The following is a 15,066-nucleotide window of genomic DNA, read 5'->3' as shown; positions in this document are numbered from 1 at the left end:
TTCTGTTTGCTTTTAGAACTGCCATGTTTTGTGTTGGCCTTGTTTTCATTTTTCATTTCCTCATTTTATATTGATTATTTTTATTTATTTATTTACGTACTTGTCCACAAGAGATTGTCAATTCTAGTCAGTCTAACTTATGAGAGAACTGTGTGTGAACAGAACCATATTTATATATACACCTCCTGAAATGTGAAACAAAAGTCACTTGTATCCTACTGTCACATGAACGTAGCCTGTCAGCCATGTGTGCATTGTAAAAATCAGATAATCGGGTGTTGAGCATGAAAAGGGTCTGCATTTAGATCAGACTTCAGAGGCGAGATGATGTTAAATGTGCTTTTCCTGTGATCCGTCCTCCCAGCAGAACGCCTCTGCTCTGCCTGATGCTTGTGAAAGACATTGATGTGGCGGCGCTCAGGGCCTCTGTTTCCGTTCGCTTTTAAAAACCACCTGTGTTCTGTGTTGGCCTTGTCCGTTTTATGAGGCATCCTCTGTTTGTGTTCAGAGGTGCCTATAGACCTTATTCACAGCACCGCCATCTTTGATTTTTAATGGGAATGAGAGCGAGGCTGTGAGGGATAGACATGCATCTCTTCAGTGGGTTGTACTGATATTTAATGTGTTTCTGGATTGCTTTGCTGACGAAACACAGCAAAAATATATTTTCGAGAAACCCCAGACAATATGAGCTGTGGAAAATAAGAGCTTCTGTGCCATTGAAAACATGGTAAATCTATCCCTCACAGCCTCGCATTCATACAGTATCTGTTATGGCGCTGCTCTGAATGAGGTCTTTACAAATTGCTATGCTAAATCTTGAAGATCCTTTATTCACTTTAATACAGCTTCCTGTTTTATTGTGTTTTTATGCAGATTAGCACATTAGCTGCTATTTTAGTTTTTATTACTTACTAAATGGTAAGCACATCCATCATGGATGCAAGTGCAGCGATTTAAAGCCGTATGCACAGAAAAGGTATTCCCTGAAATAGGCTTACGAGAGCACTGGGTTCATTAGTCGTATAGGTCGCCATTAATAATGGTCAGGTTAATAAACACACTGAGTGTTATGACCACAATGCTGCCTGTGTCTGAGATTCTCAGTAGAAGGAGAAAGTCTGTCGATTTTACGCAGTATTTTACACAGCTGGCATGTCATTGTTGCCGTCATTTGAATGTGTTCGAATATTTCCCATCATGCCTCATTCGTAATAATTAGGCACTGAAAAAAAATAAAATAAATAAAATACTTTTGTGAAGCTGAAGCTTTTGACGCCAGGTTCTAAGAATATCTCGGGTTTTCTTTTTCATTAGAAAAAAATAAAATAAAGTTTAAAATCAAGAAACTGATGATTTATTCTACTTAACTGATACATCCCTTTGCAAACTGTATGTCAGAACTATATTTAGCATTTTCTGAAGAACAAAATTGTCAGTGGTGAGTTTTCAAAGCAGAAATATATATATATATATATATATATATATATATACATATACATACATACATATATATATATATATATATATATATATATATATATATACGTATATACCATATATTCAGGATTTACATTTATATATTCAGATTTACATTTATATATTCAGATTTACATTTATATATTCAGAGTTATAACTATATATTCAGGATTACATTTATATATTCGGAGTTATAACTATATATTCAGGATTACATTTATATATTCGGAGTTTTAACTATATATTCGGGATTACATTTCATTATTTCCTGTTTGGCCCCCCATAATATATATATATATATATATATATATATATATATATATATAAATTTAATATTATTTTATGATATTAAATAATATTTAAAAATTATATTTTTTCATATTTTAAATTCTTAAATATTAAAAATTGAGAATGATATAGCAAAATTTTAAGAATTAGCTTGTAATTAGAAGAATAAAGCCAAAGTATTGCATGCCTTACTTAGAATTATATTTGAAAAGAAAGAACAATATTAAACGGCATAATATTGCAATGCAATGATTGTGTTCTCATAATTGTATCATTGTTCTCAAAATATTACATTAACATTTTAATGTCAAAAGTGTTTATTTTTGGATATAAGGCCTTTTATGAGATTATCTCCATCCATCCATCCATCCATCCATCCATCCATCCAACCTTCTACCATCTACTAACTCAATCCATCTGTCTACCAATCTACCATCAATTTATCTACATTATACCAACCCATCTAATGTACCAACCTACCTCCATCCATCCATCCATCCATCCATCCATCCATCCATCCATCATCAAAACTTTTTTGTTCTAAAATAGTACTATTTCTAGTATGAGCAAAATAAATAATTGTTTAATTGTTTATGTTTATTTATAAATAATTGGTTGTTGCATGTGAACTGTGATAAAAAAAATCCCTTTATAATGCCACTTTAATGTGTGTGTGTGTGTGTGTGTGTGTGTGTGTGTGTGTGTGTGTCTGTCTGTGTGAAGCCTCAAACACGACTGCTCATTTCTCTTGCAGTGGGAGACACGTTTGATGTGTGTCGACACCCTTCCCTCTCCAGGGGCGTCCACATTTAGCCCTCAGCCCAATGCCATTGCGTGCATGTACCCTAGAGCGATGCCCCCTAGAGGAGTACCTGCATCCCCTGCCAACCGCTTTCTAACAAACCCCGGAAATAGGGCAGCCCGCTCAGCACTAACCGCAATGGGACATTTCTCGTTATTATGCAAATGCATGCATGTTTAAGCAGGGGGGGAGCATCGACCGGTGGAGATGAAGAATTGCGGGTAATTAGCTGTGAAGGCATTTTGTTTGAACCTCGACAGTTTCAACTTTGGCGTGCGCGAATCGGATGCCGGTCGATAAACAAGGAACAAACAAACATGGAGGGTGGGGGGTAGAGGAACGCGGCTTTCATCTGGAGAACACACACAGAGGAGGCAGCCGACTCATCAGCCGCTAAATGCTGGTGTGTTGTACAGAGACAGCTGCTGAATTACACAGCCTCTGAAGTGATTGTCATCAACTCTTTAATTGCAAATAAGGAGTGATATGTGAGGTGGCAAAAGTGAGAGATTATCAGGGATGGCATTTCGGCATTGTGTGTGTGCGTGTGAATGAGTGTCTGTTCACTTTTCGTCGATTAGTTTGCGTGTTATTGGGTTCATCTATCTCTTTCGATCAGTCGTTCTGTCATTCTTTCAATCATTCAGTCTAGGGCTGTCAAACGATTAATCGCGATTAATCGCGATTAATCGCATCCAAAATAAAAGTTTGTGTTTACATAATATATGTGTGTAGTGTGTGTATAATTATGTTGTATTTGTATATATAAATACACATACATGCTTGTATAATTAAGAAAAAAAAATTATATATAAAATATTTTTATATATAATATAAATCATATATAAATCTATATACAGTATATTCATGAAGATATTTCTTAAATACATACAAACATGTGGGTGTATATATACATACAAAATGATTATACATAGTGAACCCACATATATTATGTAAACACAAACTTTTATTTTGGAATATTTGACGTTTGACAGCACTAATTCAGTCTGTCGTTCTTTCAATCGATCTGTCTTTCGACTTGTCATTTGGTTGTTCGTTCTTTCAATCAGTCCGTTGCTTTTCTGATCGGTCCGACGTTCCTTCGATTGATTGTTTGGTTGTTCATTTTTCGATCGCTAGTCAGTCGTTCTTTCAGTTTGTCTTTCAATCGATCGCTAGTTCAGTTGTCGCTCTTTTGATCAGTGTATCAGTCGCTCCGTCGTTCTTTCAATCCGTCTTTTTTTCGGTCCATCATTCTATTGATCAGTCTGTCGTTCAGTCCGTCATTCTTTCAGTTGACCTGCGCGACATCCGCCGCGTTTTCCCAGATCGCATCACAGTTACTGACATAATTCTCATTTTGGGGTGAACTAACCCTTTAAAAATGACCGAATTTTTAATTCTATTTACTTTAAATTACCAATCTGCTTTGTCTTAGGTTGGTCGTTCTTTATTTGCCTTAATCTGGTGTACTTTCGATTGATCGGTCAATCTTTTGACTGGTCTGTCGTTTAGTAGTCTCTCTTTCGATTGGTCGGTCATTCTGTTGTTCGGTTGGTTGTTTTATCAACCATCATTGGAATTCTGCTTTTATATATAAAACATTTACAAAACAAAAGTCACAACCAAAAATATTTTTGAACTTTTAAACAAATTCCATTATTAGTCATTCATTATTTATTTTTTTTATTCGTCAGTGATAAAAGACAGTTTTGAACAAACTGTTGCCCTTTTTTTTGTCAAACTTTGCTTTTCATATTAAAAATGACTGGATTTCAATAAATTATATTTCCTTTCCTGCATGTTAAATTCAAATTCAAATTAAATTGTATGTACTGAATAAATCTTTAAAAACTATAAAAACTAATTTATTAGACTATATTAGAGCATAGACTAGAAACCCTTTATTGTCACTTAGACCCCATTTACACCTGGTATTAAAATGCGATCTGTATCCAGATAAGTTATCCGGATAATAAGTACTGATTCCATTTACACTTGGCCACATAAATGTGTTTTTGCAAAACGCATATAAATCCAATCTTAAACTCCCGCAGATTTAATGGATTGCACGCCACCAAAAGCAACAGATATGAGCTGCATTTAGTTGATCATCAGCTAATTTCCAAATCAAAGACATCAATAAGAGAGTGGCAACAGCGCTGGTAAGATAATTTCGTTTCTTTACTTGAAGATGAAGCGTCTGTGGCTTACTTTCACTTTTATTTGCGATATTTGCACGTTGGCTCGATGAATAGACGCTCAACTGCTCATCTGCGGTGATGCGTGTCACAGTAGCGCCGTCATATCTGACTAGAACATGACATATTGCCTATATAACAAGCTCTCACTCGTTTATTTTTTTGCATTTTTGGGAGGAGTAAAATATGTGGTTTCAACAACCAAATTGCGTTTACACCTAGTAAAGATCCGGACACAATGTGAGCCAGACTACCTCCAGATGTGGTCAGGCAGATCCGATCACGATCCGATGACAACACATTTACACCTATAGTCACAAGTAGCAGTGAAATTGGCCTCTGGACTCCACAAAAGGTCTTAATATGTGGCCTCCAATATCTTTCATTTCTTAAATTTTAGATCCTGATTGAATTAATTGTGGTTTCCACTGGTAAATGCACTACTTTTGACTATACACAGAATTTTTGAATGCAGTTTTTCTTAGTAGAAGAACAAACCCTCTACACAACCAAAAGATCCAAAGCAGGCCCTCAGGAACTTCACATCTCAATATGTGGCTTCAAAAGATCTTTTTTTTTTTTTTTTCCCCAGAAATATACACTAGACGAGAACAGGATCGAAGGGACATCTCGTTAATGATTCCCCGCACACACTTACTGTTGATTGCATTAATTGTGGGTGCCACTAATGAACGTACTACTATTGACAATAGCCGAAACCTTTGAATGCAATTTCAGCAATTAGTTAGGTTTGTTTTTAAAACTCTGATTACCTATGCAAATTCAGAAATTAGCCTGGCTTTTTCCCTGGGCTTTTGTTAGATTATAGTAACACAGCTGCCTGATGTGCCCATGGATAATCAGAGGACAGGAAATGCATTGTTTTATTGACAGGCAGCCAAACCCTTAGAAAGGGTTGCTGAAACTACATTTCCCCATTTTCAGATGAACTATATTTGGATTCATCTGAATATGTTCAGCAGTGAGTTCTGAGATAATCTTCCCTAAACCTTAAATGTGCTTTCCATTGATGTTACTGCGGTAAAGAAGACTTGTAATTATCTCATAAATACTGATAGAGTGAGATTCACAGATTCGGTCTGGTTAAGATATTTCTCTCCGACTTATCTTCTTTTATTTGTGTCGGTACGCTTTGTTTTCACCTCCTCTTCATCGCTCATTCACTCCTTGACCTCTTTCAGCAATTGCGAGAAACCGTTAAAACAATTGTCACTCCAGGCACAATTCGTGCATTAGCAATGCTCATAAACATCTGCCCTGCACTGTTTTTTTTTTCCCCTTCCCTAAGAGTTACACGCATTCACACGTTTCATACACACGTTCTCACCCGAATCTCTCGCTCTCGCTTTCACACATGCCCCCACCCAGCACACAAATTGGCTCTTGCGTGTTTACACAACCATTGATGAACCATGGAGGACTGTGAAAACATTTTCTACAGTTCCCCAGAGCACATTTGCTTTCTGGAAATGTGTAAGTGTGTTTTATTAGCAGACCAATATAGTTATTGGATTCAGAATAATGTTAACTAAATACATTTGACACGACGTAATAAAATGTGTAGTTAGACAATGCCATTTAACAAGTGACAAGGGCTGACTCGATTATATAACTAACATCATTATGAGTTGTTTAAATATTGTAAAGTTGAAATTGGCATTAATGAATGCTTATTTGAATATTTAGTTCATGTTAGCCAGTGTAGTTAACTAATATCAACAAATGAAACCTTATTGTAAAGTGTTACCGTTTCAGTTATTTTAATTTATTTGTTTGTTGATTGATTAATTGACCATTCACTAAGACACGCCTCCTTTAGTTTAGCTTGCTATGTCCGACATCATGTTCTCACGCAATGAAAAATACACCACGGAGCAAAGTGGACACTGACAACGCGTCGACAGACAGGTTATTTCGATATGAAACGGTCTTAATTTTTAAATTTGGTCCTTTATTAAAGAAATTTAAACAATAAATACTATTTTGTGGCTCTTTAATTTTTCGTGACAGATTCGCTACTCAGTTAAAGCTGCTAGTGAACCAATCATCTCTTCCTTCTAGTTAATTTATAGCACCGAATAAACATGAAACATGAACATCAGAAGGATTGTTGTTTTAACCGCGGAACGTTTTTCAAATCCACCGACGTACGTTACTCTACTAACTGCTTTGTCAAATGCATCAATCAAAATAGCGGATTTAGCGGATGGCAGATTATGATTGGTCAGATCGCCTGTCATTCAAACTTTCTGCAAAGGATGAATTGATTGACTTTCAATAGTTTTGAGAATGAATGAAATTAGAATTAGTCCAACTTGTTTTGTATTTTTAATTCCCTTTTAGTCTTGTTATGCATGATTTATCAGTGCACATTATTATAAAAAAAACAAAGAATAGCTACTTTGGTGTACTACTGATATAACAAAGGCTAAATGGGCGGGGAAAACATTAACCAATAACATTTAAACATTAACCAATTTTCCGGTGTAATTGAAAGTTAAATGTGTCGAGACTGCAAACCCAATGTAAAACGCACTTGGAGACCCTTGTCTATGTGGGTTTTTTTTTTTTTTTTTGGTCAAAAGATTGAATTTAGAGAGTGGAGTTTCCAGCTTGTTGCTGACAGGGGCACAAACAGAGAAAACAGCAGGCCACTGTGCTGTGAATGAACTTTATATTACCTCTATATATCATCCGGCCACTGATGGATAGCAGCGCCCCAGAGAAAACGCCCAAAGATACTGATCTGAGAGCAGTTTACTGTTTCACTTGTAACGGCAGGTGTTAAACATTAAGGGAGGACTCTGGTCTCAGAACGGTGCTTGAGGATTGGTTGTTTGGAGAGGTTTGGACTCACTTGGGGAACCAGGAGTGAATTTATTAGAAAAGAGAGGTCAGGCCACCTGCGGTTATACACAGTCACTCACACTTTTCATCATATTGTTTTATGTGTTTCAGAACGCTGTTGAATTTGACACACATTCTCTTATCTACAAAGTCCTAAGGGCAAGAGGTTATCAGATATTGTTGTATATTATTTATCATTATTAGAACAGTGTTTCAACTCATTGTTCTCTGTTATTGAACATCTCAGACCTAATGTTCAGATTATTGGAATATATATATATATATATATGAAGAGTTCAGATGCAAAAGCCTCTAAGAGTCATTTGAAATTTTCTTCTAAAATGATCGTTTTTATTAAGCTGGTATATTTAAGTTCAGTAATTTCACTGAAATGACAATGAAGATGAATTGCCATTGCCAAGTGAAATAACTGAACTTAAATATACAAGCTTGATAAAAATGACAATTTTAGAAGAAAATTTCAAATGGCACTTAGAGGCTTTTGCATCTGAACTCTTCATATATATATATATATATATTGCTTTTATTTTTTGTAATTGGTTGATTTAATAATTCTGCCCATTCATCATCCAACCATGATATATTAGTATACTAAATCCACCCATCCATCCATCCATCTATCCATAGAAGAACATTGGAAGTTTATGAGGTTCAAGCCTTCAAATCTTAAAAAAAAAACAAAAAAAACCCCAATATTTCTAGGCTCGTTTGAGATATTATAGTAGCATGCAATAAGAGACCACCATGAGCACACCTGTTTTTTAGGATTAACTTAAATTAGACAATTCGGAAAACAGACATTTGTGGTTGGCATTGCTTTAAAATGGCTGTTTAAAGGGGCAGTTGTTCACCAGAATAAGCTGAAATGTAGACCTGACTTGTATAGTTAAAAGTATACTGTACACGAAACCACTGGAAATGTGTTAGCCTCTCATAGGATGCACAACTGAACAAAATCATAATTCTTCAAACTGATGCTGGATATGTTCTTTTTTTGCGTCTCTAACAGAACTTTCAAACTTCCGGCCATACATTCAAGCAGGTTACGTCTGCAAACCTTTTTTTATTGCTTCTCTGTGCTCGAGTGACAGAAGCGCAATACAATTTATCTTGTCATGCACTGAAGGGCAGATTACTGTATGGATAAATGGAAGGAGTGAAATAAATGAGTGTAAGGGAGGAAAAATGGATCTTAGAAAGGTGGAATGTGAATGAAGGGGTGATTTTTCTCACACTGTAAGAGGTGAGAACACACGGTGATGGTGATATAGGACCTCAGATTCAGAGGAATAAAGGCTTGTGCATTATTGATGAGCAGATAATATAAAAGGATGTGAGATGACAACGTCACCTGAAGCATTTTAAACAACCAATGTGTCTTAGAGAGAGAGAGAAATGGCTCATGCATGTAGAAAAAGTGAATTTAGTGACCCCAAAATGCATATGAATTATGGAAACTTAAAGGAGTAGTACACTTTTCAAAAAACTTTTGCTGATAATTTACTCACCCCCATGTCATCCAAGATATCCATGTCTTTCTTTCTTCAGTCAAAAAGAAATTAAGGTTTTTGATGAAAACATTCCAGGATTTTTCTCCATATAATGGACTTTAGTGGGAACCAAACGGTTCAAGGTCCAAAAGACACTTTCAGTACAAACAGCAAACTGTTCAAAGGGCTTTAAATGATTCCAGATGATGAATAAAGGTCTTATCAAGCGAAACGATTGCTCATCTAATAAATTTCATTAAATAAATCATTAAATGATCATTAAATCGCTCATTAAATAAATAAACAAAGTTTAAGTTTTATAAGCTCAAATGCTCGCCTTGCTCTGTTCTGTGATGCGCGTTCGTGACTCTCCTCTTCAAACTCGTTTATCAAAATGAACAAATCTTTTTCCGAGTCAGTTTGTTCGTTTTGTTCGTTGAATGAACCAAGTGACTCGGAAAAAGATTCGTTCATTTTGATGAATGAGTTCGAACAGGAGAGTCACAGAACAGAGCAAGGCGACCATTTGAGCTTATAAAACTTATACTTTGTTATTTATTTATTAAATGAGCGATCATTTCGCTTGATAATACCCTTGTTCATCACCTGGAATCGTTGAGCCCTTGAACCGTTTGCACTGAAACTGTCTTTTGAACCTTGAACCGTTTGGTTCCCATTGAAGTCCATTAAATGGAGAAAAATCCTGGAATGTTTTCATCAAAATTTCTTTTCGACTGAAGAAAGAAAGACATGGACATCTTGGACGACAGGAAATTATCAGCAAAAGTTTTTTTTCAAAAGTGAACTACTGGTGTGGAAGTGATTTTTAGTGTTTGTGTGAAGTCAATTGGACATGTTACACTAATGTTTGACAACTAAACAGGGCCCAACTATCTTTGTCTATTATGATTATTGTTTTTTTAATATTATGAACCGTACATCTATTATTTTTAGCCTAACAAAGGCTTTTTTTTTGTTGAAAAGTGTGCATTTGCCAAGATTCATTAAAATGAATGATGCTTTGTTTGACATTTGCAAAGAAATAGCATGCATAGATTGTGTATGAAGTGTCCAAATACTTTTTTGAGGTCACTGTAGCTATATTTATGTATTAAAGTGACAGTTTTTTTTTTATTTTTTTATGTATTAATAGCCTGCTTAAAACAATAGTCTATATATAGCTGCTCCACAGTGGAAAATATATTTGTTTAGTGACACACTTAGAAACATACTTTTTCTTTTCAGTCTTTAAGATTTAGATATAGACAACAAACGATAATCACAAATGATAAACATGCAGATATGAGAAATGAACGATAGCCACAAACGACAGACAGTCAGACAGATATGAAAAATAAATGATAGACACACAGATATGAAAAGAACAATAGACACAAATGATAGACAAACAGACAAATATTAAAACGACAAAAGACACTTACAAAGATAAACGATAGAAAGACAAACCCATATAAAAAAATAAAGGATAGAGAGGAAGATATGAACACAAATGATAGACAGATATGAAAAGTAAACAAGACAGACAGGCCGATATAAGAAATAGGCAAACGGATATGAAAAACAAATGATAGACAGACAAACAGACAAACATGAAAATAAACAACAGACTGACAGACAGACAAAAGACAAACATGAAAAATGTATAAACGATAGACAGACAGATAGGCATGAAAAAAAAAAAACGTTAGACAGATAGTAAAACAAATAAACAGATCAAATCTTCATCGAGCATCTCATTGAAACAGAAAAGCAAATATTATGTGTTTGTTGATGATTCGGATGAGTTTTCACTATGACTGACTTTTGCCTGGTTACATCTCCAGAAGAAAACATTTAAAAAAACACACACACACACATACAGAGAGCAGGACGTCAGGGCTAAGACACTGCAGTCATCATTTACAGGACTGTGGTGTGAAATCGCATACCTTTCACTCTGTGCGTACAGATACCGCGCAACACACAATATACAAGATCTACATTTAAAGACGCGCATTTTCCACCCGTGTCTTACATTACTTTCTTTTATGCCGCTGATTACACTGCTCATTCCCACACTCTCATGAACACACGGTTACATAAGAGTAAACGTACCATCTGTCCGCAGTGCACCACACATTCTCATACATTCCTGAATGTTTAAACACCACAAATTTTACCACCTGTCCACCAGAACACGCCATCTAGAGAAGTGCCAAAACACACACGCACGTAGATCCGGAGAGTGTCACAATACATTATTAGCCAAGAAAAGTACACAAACGCAACTCAGCCTGTCTCAACTAACTCTTCAGGCCATGCTTCGCGCTGTGTGTGTGTGTGTGTGTGACAGACTGACTCAGGCTGTGTTAACAGCTCTGTTGAACCTTTTAGGGATGTTATCATCACTGTTTCTGGTCTCTCTCTGTACTGCAATAGTAGCTTTTTCTATAAATATATATATTTTTTTAAACTTCAATGTAAAATAACATCCGTTTATCAGTTAATATAATCATGCGTGTTAGTCATATCAATGGCATAACCAGAACGAATCTTGTCGCTAGACTAGTACCTGGACACTGTGGCGGATTTGGTCATTCTTCATGTTTCCTTATTTGCAGTCATCGGGTTGAGGTCAGAGCGAGGGACTTTAATGAAACCTTGTTCGCAGTCTGGAAGCGCCGCAGTCTCTGTGGCGAAATAGACTGTTTGTATATATTATTGATGATTTGTCCCCTGCCCTCTGTTTTAGTGCGGAGGAAAGCAGGTCAGCACCCGCAGGGCTGGCTGACTCATATTTCTGTTTCTTATTACACTCCTATTGCCATTCTTTCATTACTTTTTATTGCTTCTTTCTCGACTACAGAGAAGTCGCAATACTCTGAGACCTCACGCACGACCAGTTTTCTTTTGTATTTGTATTTGCGCATTGTTTTTCACTGTGACTGCTAAATGAAGCTGTTTGTTTGTTGCTTTTGATGAATAATCTCAAATGTGATTCATTACATAAATAGGGCATGGATTTAGTTGATCCTCGTGCCAAATCAGGTAAAGTGCATTTAAACCCCCGCTGTTTTATTCATTGTTCGTATGATCCTACCCTGTGGTTTCGGCTATATTGCATTACACTTAACGCCACCTTTTATTTTTGATGATCATACGATGTTGAACAGCAGGACGTAGGGAAAGCGGACGAGGGTGTCCGCTACTGTTTTGACCCTGTGGTTTTGTAAAGTCTTGGCAGTATTTCAGCGCAGGGAAGAGGGTGTAACGGAAACAGGATTAAAACTGCTTGTTCTAAGTGGGTGTTGTTTAATCCATGGCTTTATGGACTGGGCATTTTTCTAGTACTCATTTGCAGAAGTGTTCAGCCATCGACTGCTCTGCGTCTGACTTCAGAATGGGAAAACTCTTTTTAAGAATGGCATTTTTGAAATTAAATATGTTTGTTGTTGTTTTGAAGAGGAGGAACCAAAGTGTGGCTGTTGAAGTTTTCACACAAAACAATATATTTAGGTATTGAATGATAGCTAATAGCCTAAAAACGCTAATGAAATATTTTGTATGTTACTTTTTGTGCTTGAGAAATCTTTTACTATTTAGGTTTTGGTGAAAAAATGTGCCAACTATGTTTAATGTCCGGTTGTATTCAGTGTTATTTATTTACCATTATTATTATTTTATATATTTTATATTGTCCGTTTTCATTGTAGTTTTAGTTTTAAATAATTGTATGTAATTTTGCCATTTATACTTTCATTTATTTTAATTTTCATATTTCTTCAACTTATTCCTTTTAGTTAGTTCGGGGATCGACTCATCGAGACTATTTTCTAACATGGCTCCTGTCTGTATACGCAAAATCTTCATAAAGTATCTTCTAAACGGTCTGGAGAAGTTCTCAATGCTTCGTTTTGCATGTATGGACCCTCATTATGTTACTGTGTTAGTGTGGGACTATTTTGAGCCTTGTTAGTGGTATAAACTAGCGATTTATTTTTACTTCAATGCCCCCAGTATTAGCATTATATGCTAAACAGTTTTTAGAGATTAAACTCTTTACATTTGATTATCATGAAAACAAATCTCAGAAAACGGTTGACTAGCTACCGATGTTTTATGAAACCAAAGGTTCATTTTGCGCCGGAGTTGTCATCAAAGAACAAAGTGAACATAGAAAATCACACACTACTCTTGACTAAAGAACTTTTGTAGCTTTAATAAGGATTAGTCTATATATAACTTATAATTCATGCAGCGCAGACTGTTTGATAACTTTTCAATTTTTAAGACAGGAAGGGCACAGGTAAATATGGCATTTATTATGGGCTTATGTGAGGATTGTTTGAAGTTCACTTAATTTGAAAGCTGTTATATTTTTTAAGCCTAATAAATGTTTTAAATGCTTTCAATTGTAATGATGTAATCACTGTAATGTTGGATGGTTATAATTAACGTTTAAAATATCATTTTTATCCATCAATGGTTTATTGATCATTATAGGTGTTATCAATCATTTAGTTGTTGTTGCTAGTTTGAGTTGAAAAATACACATTAATACACAGAATGATCACTAATCTGTGTGTGCATTTTACTTTAGAACCTTAGAACTTTATCGCAATCCCATATCGCAATCGCAATGTAGCCCTAATCGAGATGTCACATCCTGCCTTATGAAACTTTGAGGCTTGTTTTCATTATCGTTCTCTTTACATTGGTTATATATACATAGTCAATGGCTTTCCTCTCTGTAGAGAGTTGTGTGTATCTAAATCCATCCAGGCTTTGCATCATTGGTTTTAATGGAGAAAAGGGTGAGGTGAGCAAAACTCCCATTGCACTCCAGGTCACTCATAATTAGCTGGACTGCCGCCCCAGGGCCACATAAAAACAGAGCCAGGTTACCTCAATCTTTTTCCATCCGGGCTAATCTTCTCCCAGTGGTGATTTTTAAACGTGTTCGGTGACCCCAGACAAAACACCCCCATAAACTACAAAGCAATATTCCAATGCACTCAAGCATTAAGTCCAATGTTAATATATATATTTTTTTCCAATTTGACTGAAGTTTTTTTTCTCTCTCCCCAATGTTCCACTCCAGCCCATTCCAAGCCGTCACATTTTCCTGAAGGCAATCGCGGCTATCTGATGAATGCATTAAGTTGAATTTTTGTAACATTACATGGTCTATAAAAGTAAAAAAAAGACAAGACAAGATAATGGGGGAAGCTGAAAATGCATTTTAAGCAATTTTACTGGCAGTTAGAATCTTTGCACATTTTAAATGTTCCTCACTGACATGTTTGAAGTTCCCTTCCTTTCATTGCACGTGAGTAATGCACTTGATCATTATTAGCACGCTGTTTACTCGGCTAATAATAATTGATAGTGTCAAAGCCTCAGAGGAAAATGGCTAATGAGGGTCTTTAAAGGAACATTGTGTCTGTGACATCTTTCATGGATCATGGCGCCTAACGCTGATACATTAAGTGCTAAGGAGATGTCTTGTTTTGCATTTGCAATCATTTGCTGCCCGGGAGATTGAGGGACACTTAAAAGAGAAAGCGAGAGTAGAGAAATACATTTATTTGACGCAACACATGAGACGGATTGTGTTCGGTGGTTGTGAAAACATTGGTGGATTTCATATAAGGTCACTAATTCAGAGCCAGCATTGTAAGCTTTTACATACACTTTCACTGTGGATTAATTGACTCGTTGAAGTTATTACCTTCACAGATTCGGGCCCTTGAAATAGCAGTCGAGATGAAGCAGCGCACGCTGACTCCGGCAAACATAAAACCTCTCAGGTTGTTCAATCAGAGTGTTAATTAATTTAGCTTCTGTTATCTAGTCACCTCTGGGTGAATGTCTTTCTGTGAATATTCAAGGAATAGTTTTTGTTGTTCTGGTGTAA

General features: G+C 35.9%; 1 protein-coding gene and 1 long non-coding RNA gene across 3 annotated transcripts in view; one reads left to right on the top strand and one right to left on the bottom strand.

The window, feature by feature from the left end:
- Window positions 1-11,858, bottom strand: part of LOC148973328 (uncharacterized) — a 28,796-nt gene extending 16,938 nt beyond the window's left edge. The window contains exon 1 of the long non-coding RNA XR_016146827.1: window positions 11,722-11,858. This is a non-coding gene — a long non-coding RNA (uncharacterized LOC148973328). The remainder of the gene's footprint in view (window positions 1-11,721) is intronic.
- The window catches only part of robo2 (roundabout, axon guidance receptor, homolog 2 (Drosophila)), a 485,230-nt gene that overhangs the window by 138,800 nt on the left and 331,364 nt on the right, over window positions 1-15,066 (top strand). The window lies entirely within an intron of this gene.

This window comes from Pimephales promelas, chromosome 16, assembly GCF_988280905.1.
Source record: "Pimephales promelas chromosome 16, fPimPro1.hap1.1, whole genome shotgun sequence".
NCBI lineage: Eukaryota > Metazoa > Chordata > Actinopteri > Cypriniformes > Leuciscidae > Pimephales > Pimephales promelas.
Note: the sequence above shows the minus strand (reverse complement) of the source record. Positions and strands in the feature narration are given on the sequence as shown.